This window comes from Nothoprocta perdicaria, unplaced genomic scaffold (genome assembly GCF_003342845.1).
Source record: "Nothoprocta perdicaria isolate Ctin4 unplaced genomic scaffold, notPer1 scaffold_57, whole genome shotgun sequence".
Taxonomy (NCBI): Eukaryota; Metazoa; Chordata; class Aves; order Tinamiformes; family Tinamidae; genus Nothoprocta; species Nothoprocta perdicaria.
Genome location: NW_020455832.1, coordinates 2,437,525 through 2,462,153, shown reverse-complemented (window position 1 = coordinate 2,462,153; position 24,629 = coordinate 2,437,525). Strand labels below are relative to the sequence as shown.

General features: G+C 38.7%; 1 protein-coding gene across 1 annotated transcript in view; it reads right to left on the bottom strand.

Annotated features, from left to right (window-relative positions):
- The window catches only part of ZNF438 (zinc finger protein 438), a 42,577-nt gene that overhangs the window by 17,658 nt on the left and 290 nt on the right, over positions 1–24,629 (bottom strand). The window contains exons 2-3 of the mRNA XM_026048800.1: positions 23,777–23,855; positions 23,290–23,343 (exon numbers count right to left, since the gene is read on the bottom strand). The gene's annotated coding sequence lies outside the window, so the exon portion shown is untranslated. The remainder of the gene's footprint in view (positions 1–23,289; positions 23,344–23,776; positions 23,856–24,629) is intronic.

The window sequence follows — 24,629 nt, the reverse complement described above, 5'->3', positions numbered from 1 at the left end:
GGCTGCAGCAGCGAGGCCGCTCGGGCAGCAAACCGAGGTCGATTTTGGCAGCCCCGAGCCCGTGCTGGGCCGCAGGCCGCGCGCCCTCCCGCGCCCCAGGCGGGGCTGGCGGCGCCGCTCCCTGCGCCGGGCCTCACAGGCCTCTGTCCGTGGTGCTTACGCAGCCAAGGCCCAAGAGTCAGGCACGGCCTACGAGGGGACTTGGTCTCGTCTAAACCCATGTTTCACATCGTGCCGACCTCCACCAACAGCCTCAGCAGCTCCGAGAGAGGAACAGACCAAACCGGCCTTAACTAGGAAAGCGAAGCACTCCCAGGAACCAGCGGGGATTTTCCACTTGCCACCTGGGCTGTCGTACATTTTTTTTTGCCCCATATCACTCGATGAAGTCTCCTTACAGAATGATGGTCGTATACTTTCTTTCCACTCTAGCACTGTCAGTACATGCAGACATACTGAAGTCGTTTTCACACATATAATTCTTGTGAAGAGCAATTTAAGAAACAGGTGTTCAAATGAAGCTTCTCAATATATTCATTTCCAAATTTCCATACTTTGAGTTGAATAGCACATTAAAACACTTAAGAGACTACCTCACTTATGGTTACTAGTTCCCCTTCTGATTATAACAATTAGTCAGATTTAAGAATATATAGAGATAATTCCTACAATAATACACAGAAATAACAAGATCTACATCATCTTCACAACTCCTAACATTAAACAGTGAGGCTCTACAAAATGAAACATTCTGTACCAATATCTCTGTTTTGAATCCAGCTTGAAGAGCAGAAAGATCTCTCTTGACCTAGCAGACGTTCTCGTTTGACTGTTTAGTTCATTATCAGCTACTGCCAGTGAAAAAATTTCAATGAAAAATGAATATGTATTATAGTACATTTTTATTGTATACAAACACAATCTAGAGAAAAATATGTAACTTCGTGCAACTGCCATGTCTGCGTTTACCCAATTTCCCAATTTTGCTGGCAGTGAGGCTTTCTGATCACTGACTAGCAATAGCCTTGGAAGCAGCCTCACCCCAACCATCCTGGATCTAAGGATTCATGTTCCTGCACCACTGACAGCTGCTGAGATCTTTCAGCCACGTTGTAACACATTTAAYAGACACTCAATATCTACAAACATTTGAGGCATGTCCACAAAGTATAGGGATATTTTATCAAAAATCAAAAAGTCCTGAGATTCTGGCAGTGTACAGTACAGAAGCTGAAGGTTACAATACCTATACAGATATCTATACCTGCCTCAGTAGAATTCACCAAAAAAGTATCTTGCCATGGCATTTTCCTTAATTACAGACGGGTTTCAAAGCACTTGCATACAAATTGTTGAGCACTTGTAGTAAAGGTTCTTTCCAAATACAAAGTGTGAGGCTGATTAGCCCCATCACCTGGCTCCATTTCCCTCCATCCTAACGGAGTGAGCYTATCTTAATGACAGGATCCACTCAATCCGAATCCAGGATTTAAAAATTCTGTGTAATCTTGAGATCTGTTCTACTCTGCTTGTAAAATTAGTACAGAACAATAAACAAATCGTTCAAGATCAACCACCTCAGAAGGCACAACAGTTCCCTAGAATAATGTTGACAGCTCAGAAGTGAAAAGCAAGTTGTTACCAGGACTGTAAGTTAAAGTTGTCTTGGACAGAACTAAAAATGTAATTTATTTCCATGCTACCATTACATCCTCTTTTGACTTTACCTCACTCCTTACATCACCACACAAAAGTCAATAAAAACAAAAATATCAAATAAACTGAAAATAATCTTAAAACTGTCTTATAAATCACTCTTTAGCACACAATCAAAGGAAGCAGAGCATACACTTTCAATAACTKAAGAGTAAGTTTCATATAAATATATGCACAGTCTTTTATACAAAATTGGTGCTCTGATACATACGCTGAATCTGAATATCAGGTGAACCTAATTAACCTAATTTGATGCTTGCCCATACTAAGACATTTATTTTAGATGTTACACAAAATCCTTGAGGATACTATTAAAAAAATGGATAAATAGGCTGCAAAGGTTATGACATTAATTTTACTGTCATTCTCATGCTTTAAGCAGGCATAAAACGAAAAATCTCATCCTCTGGGAAGGAAAAACTATCTGAAAGTAATTATAGTACTTATTATCATAATAGCATTAAACTAAACCACAATGACCCTAACTGAATTTATTTTTGGTGCCTTTTGTTAGAAGAACAAAGCTTCTCAAAGACTGTTCCTTCAAATGCAGAGAACACCAGCTTGGGTACTAGAAGAAAACATTATATCAAATCTTGTACTTTCATATTAAGCTTAATTACAAATTGTGATTTAAAGCTAGGCATGTAAAGAACTATTAAATAATATTATATAATTTCATTTCAGAATCAAAACATTCAGYTAAAAGGAAACATTAAAGACATAATGCAATTTAGAAAATATGTTCTCCTAATAGAAGCCCGAGATGCCCATTTGTATTTTAAAAGCAATTTCAGTTACTTCATTTTTCACAACTGCSCTTCCACAAATTGTGCCATCTCATAAACGAGGCTGCGCTGCAACTGTTATTGCCTGAAATTTAGAAATCCTTCCTCAGAAATTCAGTTCCCCCCACTGAAGTGGGAATGAAGGGTATTTACCAGTCCAATCATTGTAACTCCCAGAAGAAACAGTAAAATCCCTAAGCATTTTAAGGCTGAAGTAGACTCAAAGCAGAAGACTAAAACGCTGAAGCTATGCAGTACAACACAACTCCCAGGGAAGGTAGGAGTGACGTACCTAACGGCTCATCAGTGTGACAAACAAAAGCATTTGTTCAAGCAAGTGCATCTGCCAAAACCCTGCAGTGCTTGGTGACTTTATAAATCAAGCACAAGGCATTAAGCCAACTGGTTTAAAAAAGGAAAAAAAAAAAAAAAAAATCAGCCAAGCAATAGCTCCCTTGCATTTCTGAAAATCTACTCTGCATTTCACTATCCAAGTGTTCAATTGCAAAAATCTGTTTGCATGAAAATCCTCTCATCTTAAATCATTTGTTCACATTAGGATTTAATCTTATATCAGCAGATCCTCTTTCTTCCATTATATAAGCAAAGAGATCCAAACATATTGGCGAAGCACAGCTTTCYTAGAAGTGAAATCAGATGCTGCTGTGTTTCCATAGATAGGTAACTACTCAGGAAGAAACGTGTCTCTACAGCAGACACTTTTTGGCTGGGTCCATTTGGGAATTTCAGCAGAGAGCCAAAAAAGAATCAGAAGCCCCATTTGCAAGTGGTCGCTTCTCCCAGCACAGAYCCACCTGAACCCAAATCAAACTATATGCCAAATTAGGCTGTTTTATAATTTTTGCTCATCCAACAAGCAGGACCAGTGAGGATACCCTTCCTTAAAGCCTTTCCTGCACTGAATGCCCCAGCAGCAATCCTGGATAAAAACCCTGTGGTTCATCCCTTGCTATGGGCTCTGTGTAATGGCTCTGGCARGGCTACTTCACGTCCATCTGTCAGCATGGAACCGTGCCGGTGAGACAGGTTCTCTGCTACTTTCAATAACCTTTTGCTGATAATAAAAGCCTGTTTATGGAACAACATGGAGCATCGCTCTGCTCAACAGAAAAAGTAAATTAAAGATGTTTCCCTTTCTTCGGGAGATAAATTTTTGAAACCCAACTTTAATGTTGTTCAGTTGTGTGAATAAACCCTCGCACATGCACTGCCAGAAATCAGAAAACTCCAACAATTTGCTACTATTGCAGACAGGTCCGTATAGAACCTCAATAATGCCTGTTTTACAGTTGTAACTATGTGCAAGTCGGAGAGCTCGAGAGCCTATGTGCAACTGCATAACAGCCAAGTTTTTCACAAAGGGGCATGGGAGAAGAGGAAGGTTAGAAAAGGAGCGATAAAATTCTTTATTTTAGGAAGCTACATGTCACTGCACTGCATGCATACAAGCAGGAACTTAGCKGAACAGCTTTGTCCACTTTAAATATCACAATGTAATTTCTGTTCAAGAATACTGCTTCTATTCCAAAAAAATCTAAAAGGGAAGAGCTAAAGGCAGAAAGTGTTGTTATGGCTAACATTTGACATATAACAAAATGTCCAAACAATTTTTTCCCATATTTCCACAGATTTTCACTTTCAAGTTCTCCTCTGTAAATACCTTCTTGGTAATACAGCTTTGAATGCCACTATCTTAAGTGCTGTGCATGCTCCAATTCTGTGTGGGAGACATTTTTGCCACCCTACTGTTTTACAAAGTCAAAGCTATTTTAAGATACAGTCCTGAATCTTACAGTCGTGAAAATAGCTGTGAAAAGTGAATCATTAAATGTCTGTATTTTTTTCTCCATTCTGAAGACAAGTGGAAACAACAGTTTTGGAAGTATAATCTGCTTGTTTCATTCTTACAAGATACTACATGAAACATATACCGCCAGCAGTTCTAAATTAATTTGAATTTAAATTGACAATCTTAAAAATACCAGAGAAAGAGACACTTCCACACTTAGGTGGCAAAAACTCGTCTAGAATTTACAAGTAAGATTCAAACCTGCACAATTCCATTTACCTCTGTTTTCTCCCCTCTCTTACTTGAGTTACAAATTAAGATTAATTTACTGTTTGGGTGCAACCCCATAAGAAGTTCTGTGAGGATCTACAATACTGCAGATTCACAAAACAGATTCTGTCTTCCTGCTCTGTTTGCCATATATAATATAATGCCAATCACAKTGGAGCAGCAGTGCAACATGACAGGTTTCAGCCAGGAAAGCAGCTTGCAGCACCTGATTGTGAGACCTTTTTACTCTGTTGCTGCTCGTAATTAATGACTGCACAGAATACCGAATTTATCCTTTACATCTGTTACAACACATTAGCTTTCTTTTCAAATAAACATCATCACAGGTACAAACCAGCAACGTCATGACAATTACACTAGAAGTTCCATAGCATTAGATGCATATCCATGGCTGTATACACATATTCCCAGGATCATTTAGTCAGTCAAGACGTTTGCAGATCATCCAGTCCAACCCTCCTGCTTGAAGGAGGGTCAACATGGAGCTAACAGTAGGTTGCTTAGGTCTTTGCCCAGCTGGGTCTTGGAAACTTCCAACCTCAACACCTTTCAAAAGGGTCAGGTGATAGATATTTATCACTTGAAAACAAAAGAAACAACCTGAAAAATCACAATAACAGAGTTACATATGCAGGACAGATTGTTCCTGCAGTTACTGTTCCAATGCTTTCATCACACTTCAGAATTACCTAAAAAAATTACTSTAAAAAACTTTGGAAATATCCTATATATCATGCGATGCTGAAGGATTAGAGCTGCCCTTAGGGGTGACAGAGAAGGCGAATATTTATGCTACATTCCCCCATGTCCTTTTTATATTTACTTGCTCTTACATTAAACAGCCTAATTCAAAGAGTAAAATGAGGTTAACACATGATGTCATGTGACACAAGACAAATGTATAAACAACAACRAAGATTACTAAACAAAAACACATTACTTGCATACTTGTCATCTTCCCCCACTTGGCCAGTTCAAGAATAAGCAATTACTCATAACGTAATGACAACRTGCTGGTTGAGCTGAACTTTTAGGATTCTGTTAATTATCAGCTTCGACTAGGGAAATAACCAACCAGGACTGAAATGCTGACAGGAGAGTTTTACTTCAGTTGGAAATGGCCACAGAAGAGCAGCTGGGGCTCAAATTATGTAAATACTAAACGAGCAACGGAAAAGCACMGATCGCTTCTGTTCCCACAACGGCACTTTTGGTTATTTGGATACTAACCTGAGTCCCTCAGGGGATGGAGCAGAAGATAAAACTTCTTGCGCCGTTCGTAAGGGATGTTGTGCCGAGTTTGCCTTGTTTAGTGAAGTTTGGATCTGTTTTTAACATCCTCCTTAGAAAACAGGTAACAATTGCTGATGGAAATATAGCAGGGAAGACAGCAGCGCACTCCGGACTTTGCAAGGCAAATTGCCTCTGCAAGAACTCGGAAACAAATAATGGTATCGCTTCCAATTTCACAGCTGCAAAACTGAGCACAGTACTAAATTCTGTTGCTGTACTACGCAAGTAATATGAATATATCATTTATAGTGTTCCTGTAAACATTTTCTGAGTGTTTCTTAAAAAGCCAGCCTCAGTCAGAAAGCTCCTCAAAAACACGTTGTCTCTCTATACAAAAAAACTTTTTTTTTTCTAATTTTCCATACAAAAAATCTAGTTTTTAAAAGTATGTCTTATTGGAAKACATAAGCAAAACAAACCAAAACCAAGATGCATAAAAACATAGTGTAGTGCAAGATTTCCCTAAAGGAATCTTTTTTCTCCACRAGTTATTGGTGTCTGACAGCACAGCCACCGATGAAACATAAGCTCTTATTACAAAAACTTTCATACAGCTAAACACATGAAAGAATATATCAAATTCTAACTTGTGCTAGTTCACTGCCTGTAGTCTCTTGTGCTCTTCTTATTGTGCAAATTATCCTTGCCCATGTCATTTTCATTTTTGTATCCACCACCCAGTCTGTAGTTTGAAATATGTTAAAGACACTGATTGTCAAAGACTATTGGACATACTTAATGAAGTGCCCTCAAAGCATTTCCATGGTGAAAAAAATGTGAAATAAACATGTCAAAATTATTCCTGGCCACTGTCCAACAAGCAGCTGTGCTGCTCAGACTACACTAACCCTGGGAACATCCTTGTTTCTCTATGGGCCTCCAGCTTTGCTGTCTGTTCCTAAGGGTATTAGTATTCCTACTTCATTYAGTTCAATTCCAAATCTAGCAAATCCAAACTGAAATAGTACTTCACCAGAAGAACAATTTAGTAAACCAGGATGATGAAGTGACTAGGTGGTGTTTAACATCTCCATTACAATCTGGCTAATGCAATAGGGTGCATTCCCAGCAAGWCTGCAGGGGAGAGGGAACTGGGAGAATTGGCTGAGACGCCGGAGGGCAGAGCTTCTTCTCAGAAGGACACCCAGGCAGCCTGAAGGAATCCATGGCCTATCAGGAATCTCGGAAATTCAAAAGCAAAGGCAAATGCCTTTGCGAGGAATAACTCCAGAAAGCAGTACAATCTGTGGGGCTGACTCACCAGAAAGCAGCTATTAAGAAAAGACCTGTAAGTCTAAGTACTACGTAGGTACCTATGCTATGTAAGTATGAAAGCACTTCTGTCTATCTGTTTTTAGCTAGCCCTGCTTCAAGTATGCTGTAAGAACATCTGCCCCGACTATTTCATAGGCTGCCCTTAGAGGGTCAGCAGTGTGTTTGGAAAGTTTCTGATAGGAACGACTGGGCTCTTCTCCTTCTATTATGGCAACAAAGAACCACAGACTTGCAGAACATCCAAACCCGGAGTCTAYTGGTCATGCTAGGGATGCACATCAGAATTTCACCCACATTCACCTTGGGAAGAAATCTGTGAGTTAGAAGGGTAAACGTATAGTTAGTCTATGATTTTAACGTAATACTGGACRTGGATCCTAGATCAAGGGCTTCATCAAAAAACCTTCTCAAAAAACCTTCTCAGTAAGTAGAGCGGCAAACAGGATAACTTCKGTCTTAAAGGAGATGGTCTTTTATCATACATCCTACAATTTGAAAAAYGGCTCCTTGAGAAACATCCCCACTAGCCCACAATTTATTAAAACTCAAAATTACTAATTCAGATAACTTCTAAGTTTTTTTCTTTTTTTTCTCATGTGTCAGTGCAGCAAATTCAAAAATTCTGCCTAGCAGAAGTCTTATCATCCCCATCTGTTATTGGACTTTTATCATTGTTTTTTGCATCTTTAAAGAAACAACATATATAGTTCAAGAAATCTACCGTACTCTGCTGCCAATTAGTTTTATTAATAGCTTTGCCTCTATAATCACCCATTTCCCAGCTATTTAGTGCTTGCCATAATCAGGTCCCTATTTAGAAAATGCATTGTTAACTTCATTCTCTTCTCAGTTTGTTTTAACCAAATAAATCATATTTCCTAACAGAAGAACTGCACAGGGAGTAGCTAATCAGCAAACAATTAACATTTGTTCAGACTTTTATGCTCAAGTATTTCTTGATTTTAATGTTTCTCCTCTTCAGTTTGAAGCAGAAATGTGGGACAAGAATGCCTTCTACATGCCTATAACATACAAAATTAGATCAAAATTGCTAGTATCAAAATTCCTGGCATCTCTATAGCACTATTSAGTCTACAGGTGTGAGAAAGACACACTATGTTGAATTAACCATAACAACATGGCTTTTGTATAATAAAAATATATAGATACACATGAATACATATGTGCCTAAGAACATACACACACACACACATATATATATTTAAAAGCAGCTTCAAAAAATTGATCACTGACAACTAATATATCAGCAGAAAGTCCCAATGCAAGCAACAGACTGAATTCTCCTAGTTTTCCCTTCTTCCAACTGCAGAATGAGTTTTAAAGAACTGCTGAGTTAAATTTATAACAGGTCTCTATCATATTTGGCCTGCTAATACAGGGAGACAGCACCATTCAACTSGTATTCTGAATTTTCAGAAGTGTTGATGTGGGCAGCAATGTTTAASCATGGGAAATTCTGGAAGGTTTTTTGTGACATTTTACATTCCACAGGGACCCTCCAAATAAATGCTGATTAGATATGATTAACACTGAAATTATTTGGCTCCATTATCATTTTCATTTTGAAAATATGATTTTTTTTCCATTTATCATTTGGCTTTATCCTGAAAGCTTAGCACTAAAAACAACAGTATACAACCTGAGGCAAAGAACACGATATCCAATTAAGATTTAGATAAGAGTTTTAAAATATAARCACATAAGATTCTGGAAGAAAATTATTTCTGAAAGGAAAATAATCAGCATTTCCTTTTTTGAAAGAAAAAGGCTGTGTATTATTTCCACCACATTCATTTTTTCCCCTCTAWTTAAAGTTTATTAACCTTTCACTAACAGGAAAACAACTTAAGATACATGTTGTAAAGCTTGTATTTTTAAATGTACACTGGTAACAAGCCAACAATCTGTATCTTTGTTCTGCCTCAAACGTTCATTCGATCGACTCAACTAGTTTTTTGGAGCACTGAAAGGGAGATAAAACCTACTGGTGACAACTGATAAAGACATTCCCCCCTTTTCTTCCACAGACATTTCCGACCTCTCTGAATTCATTTCCTACACACAGGCCTTGTGATCCATGGCACAGAAATGTCAATGACCATGAGACAGGTCTGCATGCTCTTTTTTTTTTTTTTAATTAATACAGTTCATTAGTGATAATGGTTCTATTCTATTTCACAGTCCTCTGATTAATCTAAGTGCATATATATTTCCATTAATAACATTTACTTTTACATGYGAATAAAAACCCTCTTTTTTTCAATCTTGTGGCATAAATACATAATTTGTAAATATTTGCAGAACTCCTCTGCAGTAACTGTAACACCTACTGCTTTTAAAAACATCTATAGAGCAGAAGTAAAATATATTTTACACAAAGGAAAGAATCTACTTCAAGTTTCTGAAATGCAAACTGTTGAACAGTTTTATTTTTAAAAAGCCAAAGTAACAGGTTTAAACCACAGATAGACATTTAGCAGATAATGGAAAASGGACAGAAGTACTTTGGGTATCACAACCAACAGCAAAAATAGAATGCCTTTTAAACAGCAGAAACACATGTACAACAAAGCAGCCCAACAGAACGTCAAAAATGCTAGAGCTATTCTATCTCACATGTTAAAAATGTCCAGATGATTCCTATTCCCTGGGCACAGCAAAAATGCCTGTCAGCATACTCAATCCATCTTTTTTGTTCCATGTACTAAATAACATTCTCTAAATTTAGCAAGCCTGGCAGTGTAATTTAACATTAGCTAAGCCTACCAGGCACATTTTATTCCTGTATTTATCTGCAGAGGCAAAATGTTTTAACAAGTTAATAAGAGATACAAAGAAGGTATTTCCATCACTGAGCTTGCATTGCTCTCCATGACCAGTCACAAGTTAGAGCTACCTGGGATCTTCCCAGTGACACTAATGGGAATGTGAATAAATAATTGCAGAGACTAAGGATGTTCACAGCTSTATTTCTTCCTTGCCTCCAAGTCTATTTTTTTTCTAAAAACATAAGCCTGAGATATAAAATAAACCTCTTCAAATAAACAATGATTCAAAGTAACTTTGGTATTTTTTGATTTCTCAAACCTTTACAGTGCTACCATGGTATCCCTCCCTCCTCACCGTTCCTCTTCAGAAACTCTGCTTCAAAGTTTATGTCTTCTTAAAGCATCAGTTTAGAACTCTAGTAACTAAAATGTACATTAACAATAAAGAATAAGTGATAGCAAAAATATATGCATTAAGTCAGTTAAATACTACTAAATATATACGGAAAGTAGACGAAGTTAGTCACACAGTATTTTTACAAATGAATGCTACGCTTTATAGACATTTTGCTTATACTTCATTTAAGCATATCAGAACCAAATCATACAAAAATGTTAATAATTTAACCACTGTTAAATTAGGCATACACACATTTACTTACACACACACACAGAGGCATGTAAATATAAAGGCACAAAAATGAAAAGTCTACTGCAAAAAGGCAGCAATTCTCCCACCAGAGCTCGTAAAGGGCGTCCTCAGAACTAGGGCTAATCTGAGGAAAAGGAAGAAGTTAAGTTTTATTTTTCAGCTCCAGGGCCAAGTCACTATTCTATCAGAGCAATTATCAACATTTTTACAGCAAGTGATCTCTATATAATAAAATGTTGAGTCTCAAAACAGCTGCAGACATAGAAATTGCCCATAAATATCTAGTCAGGCAATGCTCTTTGATGTGACTAGACTTCAGTTTACGAACTTTGAAAGTGAGAAACCACTTCATCTAAAAACAAAATTTCTGCARTTCTATGAAATGTGCTATTACACCTGATGCGTGTTAGGTTTGTTTACACGCTACTTTTTATAGCCTATTTCAAACCACGGCACTTAATCTTACCTTAGATAAATGAAATGAATTAATTACTATCAAATCCCAGGCATATTTATGCATTTTGTCATAACAGCAATTTACATGTCTCCTCGAGGAGAGGACTTGTAAAACTCTGAATAGAAAAATACTGTTCACTCCATTGTCTGTAAGCTTAAAAAAACACCTAATTCAAATTATTCCCTGATTTTTACAGTAGCTTGTTAATTGTTCTCAACCAAAGCTTGCTTCTCTGCATTAAACAGACTGATTAGGCCCAATTCTCTGCAATGAGGCTGTCAGGATACTTTGACTTCAGCACATCAGAAGTAACTAACTCTAAGGGGGTATTTTAAATTAAACCATCAAAAGCTTAACATACACACATACCTATACAGAGAGAAGCACATCAGATGAACAGCACCAGCCCTTACCCTTTAGCATACTCTCAAAACAAAAAGCAGGAGATAATTTGCACTATTGTACTACATACTTTTCGTCAGAAGAAAATTCATCCCCTCTTAGGGAATTTCTCTTTGCAAAGGTGAAATTTATAATTGCAAGTCAAGTCTTTTACATTCTGAACATTAGACGGTCATAAATTAAAAGTAAATTCAAAACAGGTTACCTTTAATTACAATACAATGTGTAATTCCTCACTGTCTTCATCTGGGTAGGAGTGAAATTAAACAGGAAAAATAAATCTACACTTACTATCAGAGGCAAGCAGGCCCACAGTGCAGCTGCACTCGCTTTCATCCAACCTGGAGATAAGTGTGTTCTCATAACTGKGTTTGAAATAAGCAGCTGTGACAAAGGCTTCAACCAGAACCTCCAACCTCTGCTGCKCAGGAAGACGGGAGACCCTGACAATGTGCTTAACACCCCACGGAACCACTTGTGTGCAAGGCCCCTTCCTATGGCATTTCCTAAAAAATCTGACAATTGAGGATCATATAAAAATAATCCTACTTGATATGGACATGATTTAATTTTATCACTTCAGCAATGTTTTCCTCTGTCTCTTCACTTGCACTCACTTGGTGCTTTGTATTTTTGTTCACATGAAAAKTGTATAAATGCATCATCCGTTTGCTGTGTGTGAATAACCTGCTGAGACCCTCCGAGTTTAACAATAAAAACCTGCGTATTTGGCAGTCATGCTCCCTGTGATTATACGACACAATGTTATCCAGGACTGGGCAGCATACGGACCATATTCCACTAACTAGATCATCAATTTTTAAGCAGGATTATTCTTTAAGATGACATAGTTTCATTAAAAAGTATTCTTCTGACCCTTCCCCAGCACAGTGGTAGAGCTGAAAACATGAATACCAACTRGTCAACTTGCTATTTATACAGTAAAGCACATACTTTGGTATGTGTGAGAATCAAACTAGGATTTTGGAAGGATGAAGCTGTTGCAATTTTTTACCTTCCTAATGTTTTCTTTCACATGAGACTCCACTGAGCTCAAATGCAGCTACACATCCATTAGACTGCAGAAAATCAGACCTTGTGCGCCTCAAATTGCCACCGCGCAACAACTGGGAAGTATTTTCTAGCATCATAGTTACAAACACAAAACTGTATCTAAAAAAACTTGCACAGCAACTCATTAAATATGGCTAATGTTAGGGAAACAAGTTACACCTTTGACAGGATAATAATCCTCTAACATTGCTCATGCACGAAGCAACAAAACGTGGAGCACTTATTGAATCAAAGGGGTCCAGAACCCCCAGCTACTGCCTCTAGCAATCAGTGTCAACATAGCACCACACTAAACTGCTCATATTCTAGGGAAAAAAAKACAATCTTACATCTTTCTTGGAAATATGAGAAAACTGCACAGAGGTCAGGGAAAGGGAACCTCACTTGCTTCCTTACAGCTGGATCCTCATGATTAAAGTTAAGGAGTGGCTGAGGTAGCAGGCAGAAACTTTCCGTGCCTCTGCAGAGCAGCTCCCGCACTTCCAAATACATTCTCAGCAGAATGCAGTCACTTCTGCTAAAAAGAAAATAATACCTTGTCTGTTTATATATCACTAACTAGAACTCTAAAGAAATACAGGTTAATAAGGTTAATATAGGTTTCTCTACATGAAAGAGGTAGAGTTGAGTAATATCTTCTTTTTTGTAGGTTATGCAACTACCGCAAAGATTTCAAAAGGCAAAAAGCCCTGCAAGTTCAACTGAGTAGTTTTATGGTCTAGAAAGTTTTTAAATGATTTGCCAATTCTACGGTCAGAAGTGAAACACGGCAGTCAAAATCTGCCTTTTTTATATCATAATCTATATTCCAAATGTAGAAAGAAAGGATAATCTTTTATGTGAAATATAAGGTATTCAAGCAGGATTCAGCAAATTCTAAACCCACACAGCTGATCTGTCAACTATCTGGCTGTTAACTCTGACTTTAAAAGACTGCTATGTTTCCTTATTATTATCTTTTGAAAGGATTTCATTTGGGATTGCACAGCAAAGGCATGAGTACATAGCCTATCTTCTACAGGAAGGAGAGATTTTTATCCTTGARAAACAGGAGGTTCGCCCACACGATCACCTGGGACAGACTTGGCCAGTGCACGCAGGCTAGAAGGTTATAGGAGCCTGGGAATGTTTAACATCAAGAAAGCAATTACAGCCCAGCAAGATCAGAAGGAATTACACAGGAAATGTGAACAGTAACCCTTTCATGCCAACAAAAAAAGCCATGAAAAACTGAGCTCTCCATCGCCTGCTGCCAAACTCTAAGGCTGTATAAACCCTACAAAACGCAAGAATGGGAAAAACYCTACGTATTACTAGCCTATAAATTCACAATGATGTGATAAAACTATACTATACTTCCAAGAACAGGATTCATGGTCTTTCTCGTTATCATGCATATGCCGTATAATTAAAGCCCAGAGGTGAGAAAAAAAAAAACCAAACATGAAAACATTTCAAACACCACATAAGAACATGCAATAGTCTCCTTAGATCTTTTTTTTCCTCTTTTTTTTTTTTTCCTTTTATGCTGATCAAACAATCTCCTCCCTCAAAGGTRGTCAAACATCTTGTTCTTATTTAGCCAGGGAAAACCTCCTTCCAAAACAAATAGGACATTATCCAAGCAAAAATGCTAACTCCCCAAGTTATCTATTCCCTAAAAATCAATCTCCCAAATTTTGAAATAAATCCCAACATTCAACAGGAGGGGTGCACGCTATTTGATACCAAAGACATCTCTATTCCCTGGAGACCCAAGGGAATTTGAGTAATCTGCCTGTGTCTGAGTCCTGGTACAAACCCTTCCAGTGCCATTTTGGCATGGGAACCAGAGATCACACACACCAGCTCCTCACACAGACCTAGGAACTGTTTTAAACACGGGAATTTAAGCTCTTCACTGGAACAAACTGCGAGACTTCAACCCAATTGATAGGTAATGCTGCAAAGTATTAGCAAAYAACCCTGAGCAGAGAAAAGATAAACAGTAATGCAGTTTATCATTTTGTTGATAAAAAAATGAATATATTCTTACTATCACATTAAACAAAAGTCATACATTCCCCTACAAAGAGCACTGGTGTATTCCTGATTTTCCCCAAGAAAGGCTAGAGGAATACTTTCCTAATCAAAAGGTACAGCAGCCAAACACTTCAGTATTGTCACAAGACCTCCCATCTCGAAAGGACTTGCACTTACAATGCAAAAATACTTCCAGGAATTTTTCTATCACTCTTCCAGGAGGATTCTGATAGCCCCAAGGTGGCTAAACCTGCAGCTTCCCAGGGCTTCAGCAGGGCTGGCTGCGCAGTTTGCGAGAGGGGAAGGGGCTGCCGGGAGCCCCGCGGTGCAGAGGAGTGGCCAGATCCGCGGCAGATCCACCAGGATCCTGCGGCAGGTCCACCAGGATCCGGGGCCTTCCCGAGCGCAGGCAGCGCAGCAGGAGCCCAGCGCCCGCCTGGCCGCGCTCCGAGGGCGCTCCGAATGCGCACCTCCACCCAAGGTTTTCCTCACTAATAATCAAAGTTTCCTCCTGACCACATCCATCCCTTGCAGGGACTCTTTAGAATTTATACCTGCATACTAATACTTTACTTTTTTTATTTTTTTTTTCTCTCAGTGAAGAGGCTACTGGCGTTTRTTTCCAGTTAGAAACATAACTTTCAAGTTGCAAATGTAGAAATATCATACTCTTCATCCAAGAATCCAGTTTACAATGCAAAAGTGAATTTCAAAGATATTAATTTTGAATATTATTAGGTTTCTAAACATGACTAGAGACTCCCATATAAATGTAAAATGTTATCTGGTYGGAGGCACCTAAGGATAGGCAGCACATGTATCAATAACTATCTAGTCGTTCCATAATGCAAGAAAAACATGCACTTTAAACTCTTTCTCCACCACAGTATAAAGCAACTTTCCAAATACAACTGATGACTGAAAAAAGCAATTTTTCTCTCAGATAATGACACCATTCACAGATGGACATCAGWGAGAAAAGCTGCTAAAGAAAATCCAAAATTATTCTTCACAAACTCCCTCCAGGAAGCGTTGTTCTGTGCCAAGGAATACTAAACTACAACAATTTTTGAAGCTTATCTGTTGACTTTTAATTAAGTTCTGACAATCTAATGAGCAATTTAGAAGCTAAATGGGTCGTTCTAGTGTTTGACGTCTAAACAATTCAACTAAACTCTCTTCAATAACGTACAGCACAAACTCTGAAAAATGTAACCCCAGGTAAATAAGAAAACTTTTACTGCCCAGGATGACTACTGCCCCCACCACTGAAATGTGAGTTTAAAAAGCCTTGGATACTTAATCCCTGACATGGCAGGGTGATTAAAAAGCACACATGTACAACCCAACACCTAAGACCGGATCCTTTGCTTTCCCTTCTCTATTTTTTTAAGGCAGAGGATGCTCAAGATATCAGCAACAGCTCTGTTTTCTTAGCTTAAGTTTTTTCCATGCTCCAGTTAAAGCCATTACTCCTCGGCTTCTGCATATCAACAGTTTTARTTCTTTAATCTTTTGGCCATTTTGTGAACTGAAATAATAAGAAACCTATGCAGAAGAAACTAATTCTGTAGTCAGACTCAGCTCAATAGTCAATAACATCAATGTCAACTTASAGGGCAGTAGGAGGCTTCAAGTATTAACATTTCTCTCTACCTATAAAACTAAAACTACCTATAAAAACTAAAGAATTACACACTTTGCCTCTGATTTACTGGAACCACAACAATTAAAAGTAGGTGCTGAAAACTCCTTCTTCTCTTCCTACATTCCATAGAAGATAAAAATGATCTACAGTACTGACTACAACAAAAATACGCTACCTTGTTTACTTGATGAGTAATCCGAAACATAACTCCCAAATAATCATTGGGCAAACTGTATTTATCATTTTCTTAAYGTCCCCCCTCTTCCACAAGAAATTAAATGACATTACAAAGTGTAGCAGAATTATCTAGGTTTCTTGTGCAGCTGCATTTCCACAGAGCAAGGACACAGAATTGCTTCCCAGACAGGCATCCTGTTTTGGATTCAACCACGAACCCCTCGCAGATCCGTGAAAATGCCAGAACACCCAACTAGAGCCACCCAAGAGGCTGGGCACTGTGTGGGGCGGGAGGGAACAGGGCGCTCCGGACTGCAGAATCACACTTGGAGGCCGATCCGCATCACCCCACGTGCAGGGAATTGCCCCTCATCTCCATTCAGCCGATGGCCAACACAGGAAAGGGGTCCTCCTGCAACAGAGAGCTGCCTTCACAGTATGACAGTGTTGGGTTAGCACCTACATGAAGTTCAGGGAGGAAAACCAGCAACCACCAGCATCACCCACAGCTCACTTGCAGGTCTCCATCTAGCCTAATAAAATCTACTTCGAGATTTCAATATCTCACACTTCTGAAGTGAAATCTTGCAATCTAAAAGGAACCCCAGAAATGCTTACAATTAAATCCCAGTGAAAAATACAAGAATAAAATTACCGAAGAACAAACTCCATCAAGCTTCAYGAAGTATCAGTACAGCCTCATATATGCAGAAGGGGAGAATTGCCACASTTCTCAAGTTTAGCTACTGTGATGAAGGTTTACTCCAAATTAGACATTTGATTATATTTGTGCTTTTATAACCTACAAACTGTACTGTGGCAATAGGTATTCTTGAAGTGCTGCTGGAGGAAGCATAAAAAAAGAAAGTAAAATGTGAGAAAGATTAAAGAGTAATTAATTAGCAAATTACTCAATGTGCTACAAAATTGCGTCCCTTATCAGGGGAAAGATAAAGTACTTGTAGCCTTAAAAAGGGCCACTAACATGTGAAGCCCTCTGCTCAGTACCAGGCTGAACATAAATAAACCAGTGYAACAAACTTCTCCAGCATCCCACATACATCTGGCCCCCATCTGCTTAGGCAAGGACGAGTGACATGCAGTGGTCGCTTTTAAACGCTTGTTTTTGAAATCCTGACAATCCCTGCAAAGCAAAGCTTATTATCTGGAAGTTCCAACCACAAGTAATATTTGAAATTTGACTCTTACTTTAGGTCTATTACTCCTGACAGAGCACCTCTATCACTGAGGTTTTTCCTCTCTTGATAGGAAAAACCCACTGTTAAGATTCACATAGAGAAACTGCTTGATATAAATTGTGACTATTCTAAGCCAGGAAAATGTTGCACAGGTTGAAAGCAACCACCTTTCAGGCCAGCTTTCCATAATTAAGGTGCCAATTAAAATTGCATAGGTATGCTTTATTTTAAATTTTGTCATTTGAGCTGTGGGAAAGAAAGCCCTGTCAACCCACCAGCCCTTGCAGCATCAGGTTCAAACTGGATGGTAATTTTAAGCATTATAGCACAGGATCCAGCGGGGAAAAGACACACGAGGAAGATTCCCCTCTTGCCCTCCAAATTCCCCTAAGCTTTCTGAATCTTTTTATTTGTGTCACAGCACCCCTTCAACATCTGTTATTTGTTGCTCCAGAGCCAAGTACAACAAATTGAAGTCAGTGTGTTGCTAAACATACCAAAAGTAAAAACTGCGGCTTATACTAAATAAAGTTAAAAGGACAGTTCAGCAGGAATAAGCAAAARTTGACTCTGTAGATCTAAGTATAGTTAGGATATCTCTTCCTGCTGAAAACCGCTTTGATGCTTTTGTCCATCACAGGGCTTTGTAYCTGAGCTTGGAAGAGACTGAAAGCAAATGTAGTTTCCAGGACTTGAGCCATGTGAAGGGAAGGCTGGCAGAGCGACAGGCACACTTGTTTAAGATCCCCCGCTCTCTTCCATGACTCCTACCAGGCTCGCTGGAGGTTGGCCGATGGTGCAGGAGGCCGGTGGTCGTTCACCTCACCCTCCCCACAGGCTCCATCATTCTGGGTACAGGCACACAGTAAACCTGTGCACTATCCTGGACTTAATTTGCTTGGGAACACTTACTGAATACATGAATCCATGGATCAAAAAGTCTGCCCGACTGGTGGCAAGTCATAACAACAACTGCCGTACATGCTTCCTGCCCCAGTTAATGCAGWTGCCGAGGGTACTGCCCACAGCTTTTCCTTGGAATTCCCACTTACAAGAACACCAGCAGACACTCCCAGGCAGTAGGACCCAGTATGTATTTCACCTTGGCATACCCTGCCAAAGAACTAGAGATAAAGGGAATTACTGAATGCTATAACCTTGCCCGTAGATGTCCTGTCACAAACTAGGGGAAAAAAAATCCTCTACTCCCACACTCAGTACAAATTATCATGGTTTTTAAGATAAACTCTAGCAGAAAAGTGCGGGACAAAACAATCTTGTTTCTAATTTCCTAAAGTTAAAAAACTAAACGGTAGAGCCCTCTTCTCAACATAATCAAAGATTTGCCCTTTCAAAACGTGCTGCTCTAATTTCACAGAATGTCCCCCTATTCACAGAATCACAGGGTCATGGCACGATTGAAATGGAATTATCCTCATCCCGAGGATACAACTAACAGAACAAAAACTTCTGAATTACTTTTTCTACAACATTCAACCATTCTGTATATAAATGTATTTCATCATATTTATTGCTTTTCAAATGGTAAACAATTTAACTTATTCCATTTCTCTTTAGCTATTTTCTGCCTCCACAAATCACTCCTTTAGCCTTTTCCTCCAGGTCGCCTCTCGCTCTACTTCACACGAGGTACTGAGCACCAGGTACTCTCTGATGACATACAATATGGTGGCRAGATAATGAATTTACGTACAGCATTTCAGTTCCTATGCTATTCTCCATACTTTTCATTTACTCTGATTCCAAGAACAAACTCAGAGATGTCAGGAATTAACAGAGCTCTCAAAAATCAAGATTCCTAACACAGTCCCCTACTTAGATTAGATGTCATCATGAATATTTGAAGATACTGATCACTTCAGACCAAGCTGTGACTACCCCGGACTGCAGATAAATGAACTTTTCACCATGAGGCCAGAGTGACGAGGTATCCCTGTGCACAGCAACAGGTACATAATGCAACACAGTCAACCTGCCCTGACAAAAATATATGCTCTAGAAGAAAACAAAACACAAACATGTAAGAAAAACATTTTACGTTCCATTTACAAAAACCATAGCAACATGTATAGTAACCATAAAACATCCCTGAATTAATTACTAAGATACTCTAAAATAAACACCCTATTAATCCTAAAGGGATAAATATCTAGCTCAAACTAGCTAGAAGCTTCCAAGAAAAAGGCTCCTCTAAAGATATTCAGTCATAACTGCCCACAGCTATTTTTAACCTGAAAGCTAAAAATAAGAAAAATCAAAAGACCTCAGACTGTCTCTTTTGACGATCAGAAAGAGCTATGTAAAGTTTATTTAATATTGTGATTCTGGGAAGAACCTAATAGAGTGATCCACTCAACTCTCCATGCATAAACATTTTGCTAAGAAAAAAAAAAAAAAGCATTTCTGAAAGTAACAAAAAATGGCTGAAGGCATTTAGGTGGTCTCAGTTTCTGTACTCAACTGTGGAGCAGTGCTTTCCGCCCAAATCCTATAACAATTTGTTTTTCTTCTTTCAGTAAAACCTCAAAATTTGCTGCTGACAACAATGATAAAACCCACTGATGAGCCAAAATATTACTTTGGGATTTTTTTTTTTCTAGTAATAGTAATATAAGTGCTTGAATCACMACATGCATAGCATGCTTATACACATTTTAGATGGACCCTTTTTGATTCCCTAACAGTATTTAGGAGTTCACATGCTGTCCCTTAAAAAATGATTTTAGGAGTAATTAACAATATTTAATTTTTACTTGCATATTTCCTGAATACATAGGACGCATTTTATTTCTTCAGCACCTGTTTTGATTGAGCTGAGAAAGACCAAGACGTGCCAGAAGTTCAAGTCTTGCTACACAAGTGCTACTCGACGGAAATGGCAAGCTTGAACACATAGGCACTTGCAAAATACAGGCAGACTGAAACCTCACTTGAGAAAACCAACCAGAGAAGAAAGCAAAACAGAAACCAACCAGAGAAGAAAAACAAACAAAAAACCTAAATTCAGTTTTATATCCTTTATTATTTAAAATCATGTATATCAGAAGACAGGAGCACGCTCAAAGTTGTACAAAGCAGCAACAAGAACATCTTCGTACTCAGGGCTCACCCAGGAGAGCACACACATACAGGAAAGGTGAGCTGGGAAAGATGCACGTGTGCAACAYACAGCACACTGGAGCGAGCTGTATCCAACCCGACTGAAGTAGCCATAGTTTAAGAGGAAAGTTCTTCCTAGGGAAAGGTCCTTACAAAAGGAGAGAATCCCTTCCAACTGTCTCTTAGAGTGGATGAAAAACACACCAAGYGCAAGGTCACACTTGCACATTTATCCTCGTTGGTTTCTGCCCTCCCTTTTTTTTCCCCCTTGGGTCAGGGGCGGGGGAAGAAGTGCTGTACAACTCCTGAACGGCTCCTTCAAACCTCGCAGCCTTCAGTTCCTCATACATCTGGCTTTACAACTTGGCACTGACTGGCACGTTGGTCACAGAAACATTTCCTTACTCTAACATCAACCAAAGAGCAACAATTCTCCACGAAGCCCAAATTTAGAACCAATGGACCATGTTACAGTCCAAATGGATTTCAGCAATATGCCCTGTATGTCAGACACACACAATTTCATTTCCTCCCCAACTCTTACACCTACTTGAAGCAAAGACTTTCTGATCTGCTTTTCCATCTCATTTGCACCTGCAGATCTTGGCAAATACCCAAACAGGACACAAGAATACTCCCATTCTCCCCAGAGATTTGCACCAGAGGCATTTCAGCAGGACAGGGATACTCCAGCTTCAAACATTATCTCAGCACGACTCCCTCTTGGCAATAAGCAAGAGATTTTTTTTCCTAAACCAAAAATCTTGTTTTAGACTTTTCTGAAGAACAATCAGGTTCTTTAGCTAGAGAATGAAAATAAAGAAGGCTTGCACAGAAACTACTACGCACTGAAAGTCACTTCTTTTAAAAAACTATATATTAATTCTTCAGTACGGCATAGYTTAATTTGTGTGCTGAGAAAACATATGAAAAATAATTATTCTGGAGGGGAAAGAAAAAGCAAACCACAGAGTCTAAGTTTTCTAAACAATAACAACCACAAATGAAGTGGCCACAGAGCACTATATCTCTGACAGATGCACTGAGCTACACACTGCACTCTTTCCTTTCCATGTGTGCTGTAGCTGTGAGCACACTACTGCTCAGTGCTCTCTCAGGTGCAGGACACTGAGGAGCTTCCCTTCAGGCAAGGCCTTCAGTACCCTGCACCCCTCAAAAACTTGGCAAAACGAAGTAAAGACAAAAAGAATTTGTAAAGACTACGTGATAAAGTAATTCTTTCCTAATTTGATAAAGAGACAAGAGACCAACCAAAGGTAGTCTCTCCTTAACTTACAGAATTTTCTACCCTTGTTTAACAGCAGCACAGCACAACTGCTCCACAACTAAGTTTACAGAGTTTATGTTTTTCATATCAGTTAGTACATTAAAATGTACCAGCCCACAAGCTGTGATATTTTTCCTACATTGCTTATGMCAAAATAAAAAGAGTCACACTTAAGCTTGAACACTATTTACACTCAGTTTAATCAGATTATTAAGGTCAAACCAATACCAGAAATACTGTAACATATTAAGTCAAAGGCACAACTAGCAAACTCACACGAAGTGTGGGATGGTTGATACCCAGCTACACTGTGCCTTTTCAAGAACTGTGCAAGTATGCAAAGATTGATAGTAATACAGAATGGTTGGTCACACCGGTAAGATAAAGTAGCGAAGCAAGAGTGATTATAACTTTTTATTCTCAAAATTTAACCAAGCATTGAAGAACATACATATTTTAACATTTACACCATGCACAGTTTACAGCTTTAATAACAACATGCAAATATACTTCATGAGAAAATTAWATATTATCCAAGCATAACTGTAACATAACTGTTCTGTTATTTGCCACTGTTTGTTTTTATACACTTTTTTTTWAAACATAAAACATTTCATAGTTCTCTATCAGTCCATTCTAGCAATAAACTGAAGCATTAAACTTAAGTAAATAAGGACRAGATCTTTACTTGACTTCGTATGAGGATAAGGATCAAAAATTATCTTTTACTTCTGCTGAATAACTATTAATACCTTTTATGGAAATGCTGAACACAAATTATTTTACTGCAGAACTCTCCCATTGGAGCACACTCTCAGTGACATCAAAGCAAGAAACAAAACAAACAAAACTGCCTACTTGATCAAAACAGATATGAAGAACAAGTCTTTTTCTTCTCTGGTTCCATTTCAACAAAATATTGAAGACTCAAACACTCAGTGTTATTTTCTAGGTCGAATTTTACGAAACAGAATAGAGAGACTCCTTAGGGAAAGGCCCCATTCAAAATCTGCCATTCAGAGACTGCAGAACTGAAATGTGTTGGGTGCCTAAGGCTGCCTGCTTGCACCCCACTACCCTGGGGTAAACGTGTGCCATTTACCTCAACCCCAAGGTAAGCAACCTACATCCATCCGTAGAAACAGGGGGCTTGTTATGAAACTTCTGACTGACAGACCTAGGTATCAAATATCTCACCCTACATCATTTCCTTCTGTTCAGAGAGATATAGAAATAAAAAACAGAATATTCTGCAAGGAGAAGAACTGTATTCTTTTAGTGTACCTACCTTACACATCCTCTTGCTGCTATGGCCAATTAAATACTTCAACCATCTTAATTCCTGTTTTAAGGGAAAAAAAAAAGTCCCAATATCTCAGGAAACACATTTAGAAAAGGACAAAAATTATACTAAGAGAGAAACAAAGATACATAAACTTTAGAGAGTAATAAATACTCAAATGATAGTGCTAATGATGTTCTGAAGCTTACTATACACTAATAGTACATTAAATAAGAAATTAGTCACAGCTACTTGATGATGAAGTTAACTGATGAAGTTACATCCTGATTTGAGTACTTATTTTAAAAGTTCTGTACATTGCTAGAACTGTAACTGCGGTTACATTTTTAGCTATTAGAACATGGCATTTTCACCATTTCTTCAGCAACCTCATAGCCTGACAACATGCATCTCAAGTAGAGACAAATAAAACTATAAAACTATGACATTTTTATATAAACATTTAAAGCAACTTCCATAAATGGCATATTACCTCAGTACATTAAAATCCTGAAAACAGCCCCAGGCACAGGACAATATTCTGTTCGTTTAATTCAGCATAACCACTGAACCTGTACATTGAAAATATAAATGAAAATCACTACATATATCTAAAGTTCCATATGAGAATGCGAGAAGTGTATCACCACTTCCTTCCACTGTCATTACTAGCTCCAGTACCCTCAAAAATAAGATACAAAAGGATGCACAGGAAATCTACATTTCCTTTGTGAATTCTTCAAATAGTTTAATTACCTTTTAATTACTTACCTTAAAAAAAAAAACTATTACTTTAACACTGGAAGCCCAGTATTTGGGTTGTGGAATAAGTCTATTAGGTTGCCTATAAGCCTAGGCACATTATAAGCCTATATGCAGCTTCATAGCTTTCTATGTGATGGCAGGGAGTTGTGCATCGACTTTTTTTCATCTTTTTGTTATAGAAGAATTACAGGACAATTATAAAAATGATAATTGTACAAAAGGCCACTAATTACATCATACTACGATGTCAAATAAATCAATAGAAACAAATTTTAAAAAACCCTCAACTAAGGCAGCATTCAAGGGCTAGGCTGTTGGCAGAGACCCCTCCACTCGCTTTGCCCACACTGAAAAGCTTCCGTGTGAAATGGCTGAGATGAAATACAGAGCYGAGATGAAACACCGTCAAGCGGCGGCCCCATCCAGCCCATCCCGGGGCTGCGACCGAGCGGCTGCGGCCCCGGGGGCGCGCAAAGCGCCGGGGCTGCGCGAGGGCCCCGGGCGCGGCCGCACGGGGCCACGGGGAGGGCGGATGGGCCACGCGACGTGACACGCGCCCGCGCCGCCTGCGGAACGGCAAC